Raw genomic sequence first — 7,753 nt, 5'->3', positions numbered from 1 at the left:
TCTCCTGTATTCAACAGAAACTCTTCCTTGCCTCCATTGTGGAGCAACAGTACAATTTCCTCTTGGTAGTCAGGATCAATCACTCCAGCTAACACTGTAACACCTTTCTTTGCTTGCTGAATCAGAGGCATGAAGAACCTAAAGTGGCAGGTGGCAATCTTAACTTCCAGTTCAATGGGATCATTGTTGTGTCTCCTGGTAGAAACATTCTTCCTTCTGGAACTAAGATTTCTAGGCTGCAGAGCATAAGGTCATGGGAAAAGGAATTAAAAGTTTGCTACTAGGTCACTAGGGGTAATTGTAAGTGGTGCCACTCCATTTCCATCTCTTGATTCTGGACCTGTGAATCCTGGCTATGGGAAAAACAGCACCATATGGTGATTCGGAACATATACAGCCTTCTGGAGAACCTGGCTCCAGCCCCACAAGGTAGGGCACCTGGCACTGCAACTGAGTTTTCAAAAGACCATGCCACTGTTCATCAAGCCAGCTGCTTCAGGATGTTGGGGAACATAATATAATAAGTGAATTCCATTGGCCCAATGCTACACTTCATTTGCTGTGAAAAGAGTTCCTTGATCAGAAGCAATGTTGTGTGGAATACCACAATGGTAGATAAGGCATTCTGGAACTCCACGGAGGGCAGTTGGGAAGAAGCATTATATATAGCAAATGCAAATCTATATCCAGAGTGTCTATTCCTACCATAAGGGAAGCAGTTCAATGTAAATAATCTTAATCAGCCTCAGACCATGGTAGCTGGTTGATGACCTTTAAGGAGCGGTGCCATATAAAGGGGCTCAATGTTAGTCTCTGTTGTGGGCAAATTGGGCAGTCAGCAGTGCCCAAAGCCAGGTCAGCCTTGATGAATACAAATCCATGTTGCTAAGAACATGTACAATGCCATCACTGCCACCATGGCCACTTTGTCCAGGAGCCCACTGGGTGATGACAGGGGTCGCTGGGAAAGAGGTTGACTGGTATCCACAGAATGGGTCATCCTAACAACTTGATATATTAAAATCTTTCTCTGGGGCAACTGGATGGTTCAATCAGTAAAGCATCTGACTCTTGATTTCAGCTCAGTTCATGATCTCACGGTTGTGAGATCAAGCTCTGCATCAGGCTCCACGCTGAGCATGGAGCCTGCTTAAGATCCTCTCCCTCCCTTTCCCCACGCCCTTCCCCCACTCTTCCTCGCATGTGCACATGTGCACTCTCTCTCTCTCTCTCTCTCTCAAAAAAGTAAAAATAAATTTAAAAAAATTAAAATCTTCCTCTGCTGAGGTTACCTTTTGGTGACCATTCACATGGGAAACAAATATTTTCATGTTTGTTGCCCAATCAGAGATCTACTCACACATCTGTTCCTCAAATTTCCTTGTAGCCAATTTTCCTATCATGTTCCTTCCAACTCCCTGATCACCAAGCCAAACCACTGGCCCAGTGAATTGGTCATTGGCACATCTGGCCATTTCTTCTTCTAAGCAAAGTGAACAATCAAATAGGTGCTCAAAGTTCTGCCCACTGGGTGATTTCCCTTTACCAGTGTCTATCAGGGATGTCCTAAAAAGGGGCTGCAGTGCTGCAGCTGTCCACTTTCAGATGAACTTACAGAACTATCTATAAACCAGGCCCAAGTCCTCTCTTCCACTACCACAGAGAACTCCTTACAAAAATCATACATACAAGCTAGGGGAGAGGAGGCAGTGTAATGATAGTAGGACCATGGGCACTTGGGTTACTTCTTCTTATAACTTTTTTGTGCTCTCTGGATCTTCTTAAGTTGATCTTATATATGGCACTTTCATCTGATTATACAGTGCGTTGTGTCCACCCAACTTTATAGCTTGGTTCATCAGATAATATCCAGTTCAGATTGCAAGGCCTATTGGCAAGTGTTCCACTAAGGTCTATTAGCAGTCCAAAAAAAGCTGTTTCTCATGTTTCTGAAGAGAATGGTAATTAGCAGCGGAAGATGGCAGGGCTTTGCTCCAAAATCCTAAGGGACTATGTTGCAACAGATCTGACTATACAGGTGTGCCAAAGGCTCCAAGCAGCATCCCTATCTCTCACTGATACTTCAAGTGCCATTGGATCTGCTGGATCATATGGCCCAACTGGCAGAGCAGCTTGCATGAAAGCCTGGAACTTCTGCAGAGCCTTTTCTTCTGAGCACCCCTCAAAACTAGCAACTTTTCTGCACTCAGTAAAGGAGCCAGAGTAACACACCCAAATGAAGAATATGTTACCTATAAAATTCAAAGAGGTCCAACAGTTTGTAAGAAGGACCAGATGCAATAACTATCCTTCACCTTAGAAGGAATATCTACATTAAAAAAAAAAAAAAACAACTTTTTTTAAAGGGGACATCTGAGTGGCTCAATTAGTTAAGCGTATGACTCTTGACTTCAGCTCAGGTCATGATTCCATGGTTCATGGGTTCAAGCCCCACAATGGGCTCTGTGCTGACAGCTCAGAACCTGGAGCTTGCTTGCTTCAGATTCTGTGTCTCCCTCTCTCTCTGCACCTCCTCTGCTCATGCTCGCTCTCTCTCTCTCTCTCTCTCTCTCATTCTCAAAAATAAACATTTAAAAATTTTAAAAAAGAGAGAATATCTTTACATGCCCCACCCCATTTCTGAAATTTCACTGGTAGAAGGCCTCTAAATTTTAGTTGGATTTATTTCCTACCCTCTGACAAGCAAGTATCTTACCAGCAAATCTGGAGTAGTCCTTATATACTAGGTCCAATCAGCATAATGGACCAGTATGATATCTTGTGGAAGGGAAAGGTGATCAAGATCCCTGCCAACAAAATTATGACATAGGCCTGGAGAGCTGATATATCCCTGAGGTAGGACAGTAAAGGTGTATTGCTGGCCTTGCCAGCTGAAAGCATGATGAAGAAAAAGCATTTGCCAGACTAATACCAGGAGATGTGTTGATTTGCTCAAGCAATGAAACCATACTTTGTACAGTAGCTGCAATTGGAGTCACCACTTGGTTAAGCTTACAATAATCGACTGTCATTCTACAAAATCCATCTGTCTTCTACAAAGCCAAAGTGGTAAACTGGATGGGGATGTGATTCGAATTTCTGCATCCTTCAAGTTCTTGATAGTGGCACTAATCCACACAATCCCTCCAGGAATGCACTATTGTTTTTGGCTATTTTCCTAGGTAAAAACAGTTCTAGTGCCTTCCACTTAGTTTTTCCCACCACAATATCCCTCCCCCACAGGTCAAAGAACCAATGTGGGGATTCTGCCAGCTGCTGAGTATGTCTACTCTAAGTATGCATTCTGATACTGGGAAATAACCACAGGATAGGTTAAGGGATCCATTGGGCCCATATGAGATGGACCAAAGTTAAAAATCCATTGATCACCTGACTTCCAAAAGTCCATAGTCCATAGTCCATAGTGTGACTAAAGGACCACACTGACACTTTGGGTCTCCTGAAATCACTTAAGAGTGTGAAAATCTGATTATATCCTTTTCCCCAGTACACAGTTACCCTAGAAAAGGCCATAAATCCCTTTGGGGAAGACTGGGAGAAAAACTAACAGTATAAACTTTTGGCAGTGTACGTGGGTCCTTCCTCAAGGGGACTTAGCCTCTCTTTCATTTGAAGGGTTCTGGGTCTGTAAACTCATTCAAATCTGGTAACTGATTAAAGGGATGTGACTCTCTAATTTTATAATTCAGGTTAGACTTTTGTTCACTTGACCTAGAACATTTCTGCTTATACAGATCAAGTAAGAATTTAGTAGGCTTCCTATCTATTTCACTTCTAGAAACACCACAATCAACTATCCAATACCACAGCTCCACTCTGACTCTACTGTCCATTACAGTAGTCATCCCTACCTTGTCTTTGGTGGCTGAGTGCTGCCACTTGGCACTGTTACCCCAAGATCCCGTTACTCTCATTGCACTTAGGTTCTCCTAATCAGTGACCACAGTTCCCACTGTAATGTCTAGTCTACAAGGGAAGGGAGATCACAAAGCTCTTCAAGGTTTCTGGGGCTTCCCTCAGAAATTTGTTTCTCACAGTACTGGGGAAAGATAGGTCTGTTTCGGCCCTCCCAGGTTGGGTGAGCAGGTCTTAAAGGAAATATCTATTCTAATATTCCAATCTCCCTAAAATTTTTATCCCTCCCTCTACATTAAACAAGGGCCAATCCAGCATTTCTAACTCACTCAGTGTGAGCCACTTTTCCATCTATATTTCAGCCAAACAAATGGTTAGAACTTCCTGAGCTACAACACTAAATGCAGACTTAAAGTAAGTATGTTTTAAGAGATACAGAAAGAAACCAAATTCATAATGCAAGAACAGGATGTTATGAAATAAAAACAGACAGCTCTGGAAAAGAAACACAGAAATTCCAGAAATGAAAATATACAGTCATTAAGGTTAAAAAACTCAAAGATGGTTTGAACAGTAGATTTGACAAAGGTAAAAATATAATAATAATAATTAGCAAACTGAAAGAAGGCATCCACAATGATTCATATAGAGACAGAAAGACTGAAAATATGTAAGACTAACTAAGAAACATGAATGATAGACTGGGCAAACTCCAATAATACTCAATAGGCACATTGAGAAACAGAAGTAAGAGAGGGAAATGAATATTCAAATAAACACTGGCATAACAATATCCAGAACTGAAGACAGACAGTCTTCAGCCTGAAAATGCAGATCATGTATCAAGCAGAATAAATCAGAACAAGTCCATTCCTACACATATCTTACTGGAACTCCATAAAGTAATATACAAGTTCTTAGGGAAAGAAAGTCCCAACTGTTCCCAGTAAAATACTAACAGTAAAAATGACAGCAACATTATTATTGTTTTAGCTCCCAATTTCTAGGCTGTTACTCTGTGCTAGGCCCTCTGCTGAAAACAAAAATTACTATTATAATTTTGTTTAGTTTTAACCTTCAAATTAGCCTGTGAAATAACTCACATTCTCATTTTACAGATGAAGAAACATGATATTATAACTAAAGATATATAAATACATAAACTATATACATATATAATAAATAAAACAGTAATTTTCTTACTGGTCTTAAGCCTCTGATTTCAGCTCAGGTCATGATCTCATAGTTCGTTAGTTCAAGCCCCAAACTGGGCTCTGTGCTGACAGCTCAGAGCCTGGAGCCTGCTTCAGATTCTGTCTCCCTCTCTTTCTATCTCTGCCCCTCCTCTGCTCATGCTCTGTCTCTTTCAAAAATGATTAAACATTAAAAAATATTTTTTTAATAAAAATAAAATTCAAAACCAATCAGAATCAACCCCTCTTCAAATTTACAGTCACCCTATATCAACAGAAAACTGTAATTCTATGGGAAGATATGAAAGACCCTCACTATTCCACCTAATGTCTTGTCATTCCCCCTCCTGCATCCCCCACATGTAATAAGCTCTTTCATATCTTTACATTATCCTTCACCTACAATGCCTGCTCTCAGCTAGCCAGCCTGTAATGACTAAGCCCAAAGCATTCCTCCTTTGAGAATTGGTAACTGTTAGTCAATGCTGATGCAGGAAGCAAGTCTATAGCATGATTATACTTCCCAGGCATCATTTCAGGCCTCTGCACTGAGCAGGTACAAACTTTTCTAAGGTGCTTCTTCCATCTTTGTTTTTTCTGCATTCTTCTCCTCTTTTCCATCCTTCCTCAGAAGGACAAATGTATTAGCAATATTGTTTCAATTCTTTCATTTCCCCTTCTCAACTCAGATGTTCTACAAACTATAGAGATGTGAGAATACAAAAGTTTCGATTTACCATAACAGTATCTAAAACCAAAACTATGTTCATACCTCACAGCTTCACTTGTACCATTTCAAGTCCTAAGGTTCCTGAGTAGAAGAAACTGGGAGAGAAGTAAAGGGCCACTACATAACTAACAAAATGTAAGCCTCAGAATATGGAGCCAGAACATTTTACATAATTTGAATGTTTCATCTGTTGTCAGCTTTTAGCCCATGAAAATACAAATAAATGTTCAATAACTAGCATATTGTATTTGTATGTGGTTGAGAGAGGATACTCTAGAAAAAGCCCTAACTATGTTTTCATTTCATGTACCACAAATTTAGCTTTCTACTACACCTTGTCTTTGCTGTACTTTCTGAAATTGACTGAATCAGTTACATTCTTCAAATACTAGCCAGAACACATCAACTGCTTATTTTAAAATGGGACAAAGTTGATGCCAAATAAGGACTCTATTTCTAAATATAAATTTAACGCAACCACTGTAGGCAAAATCAAAACTATGAAAGAAACTCTACTTCTGAATATTTAGAGGAAAAAAGTTCACTCTCGATTTTCATGGATTTCTAGATCCTTTATGGTCAACAAAAGTACAAAAATAATAATTGAAATTTTAATTCTATATGAGTACATTATATTGGCAGGAGATAATGGGACTATATCATATGAATACTTAAAAGCTTTAAGTCATAGATAGAAAGAATATTTGAAAAAGATACTGAGATTCAAAGAGAATTTACAGATTTCATTTTAGACTCCACTTTCCAGGGGAAAAAATAAAAATCATCCACTTTCTTAATATCTAGGACAACTTCAAACATAGGTAGTGCTATATTCACCAGACATATATCAGGCACAAGTTATGAAACTGGAAGGCACCTTGGGAAACTGAAGAGGGAAACTAAAGTTACCATTACTATAAAAATAGTTAACCAAAAGCCCAATTAATATAAAAAAAAACAGCTTAAAAATTCTCCCAAGAAATAGCTCATTCAACAATAGGACATGTAACTATTTGAAGCAACTAGGCAGCCAAAAAAAAAAAAAAAAAAAAAAAGACACTATAATTTTAAATCATCTGGAGAAGCAGAGGCACCAAGAAATTAATGATCACAACTGCAACTCAATGAGGCCATTAAGAGTAATTTCTTTTTCCCTTTACTTTCATAAAATAGTTGCCAAGTCCCATGGTTCTTAACTCACACCAGTCTTGCAGCAGAACATTATCCTCAGACACAGACTTGGGAAACAGACTCAAAGACAGCTCAGTCTCATGGTCACACTCCTTTGGCCAGCAGCATAGCCTCCCAACTATATCCTGGAAACTCCTGGGTTAGTTTAGAATGTGCTCTCTAGTGGAAAGGGAATCCCATTTCTCACTGTAATTGTAAGAACATCTTATCACTTCTAGACTGCTTTAAGTCCTTCATCCTGTTACTATATATTCTAAACTAAATTTAAAAAAGCACATTTGTCCAGTTACCTTTTTATGGAAGACCTAAAGTTCTAAAAACCAATATATGTCAGACGGACAAAAATTACTACTACTATGTACCTATCAGTCAAAATGATAACATTAAAAATTACAAATACACATTGGTATGGAAATTCAGAAACTCATGAACCTGTATTCAGGAGTCTGTCTTTTCAATCTGAGGAATAAGTATATGAGACTGTCACACAGGTTTCAAAGGCCTCATGAGCTTCATCAAATGGGGTGATGAGCAGGTGAATTCTACCAAACATTTAAAGAATTAATACCTGTTCTCCTCAAACTATTCCAAAAAACAGAAGGAAAGCTTCCAAATACATTCTACAAGACCAGCAATACCCTGACACCAAAACCAAAGACACTACAAAAAACAAAACTACAGACCAACATCTCTGATGAAAACATGTGCAAAAATTCTCAACAAATATTAGCAAACCACATTTAACAATAGGTTAAAAGGGTCA

At 39.1% G+C, this 7,753-nt stretch overlaps 1 protein-coding gene across 4 annotated transcripts in view; it reads right to left on the bottom strand.

Moving 5' to 3' along the window:
- The window catches only part of GMDS (GDP-mannose 4,6-dehydratase), a 638,647-nt gene that overhangs the window by 528,760 nt on the left and 102,134 nt on the right, over positions 1-7,753 (bottom strand). The gene's annotated exons all lie outside the window — the stretch shown is intronic.

The sequence above is a fragment of the Herpailurus yagouaroundi genome, unplaced genomic scaffold, assembly GCF_014898765.1.
Source record: "Herpailurus yagouaroundi ecotype Mexico unplaced genomic scaffold, PumYag 250, whole genome shotgun sequence".
Taxonomy (NCBI): domain Eukaryota; kingdom Metazoa; phylum Chordata; class Mammalia; order Carnivora; family Felidae; genus Herpailurus; species Herpailurus yagouaroundi.
Note: the sequence above shows the minus strand (reverse complement) of the source record. Positions and strands in the feature narration are given on the sequence as shown.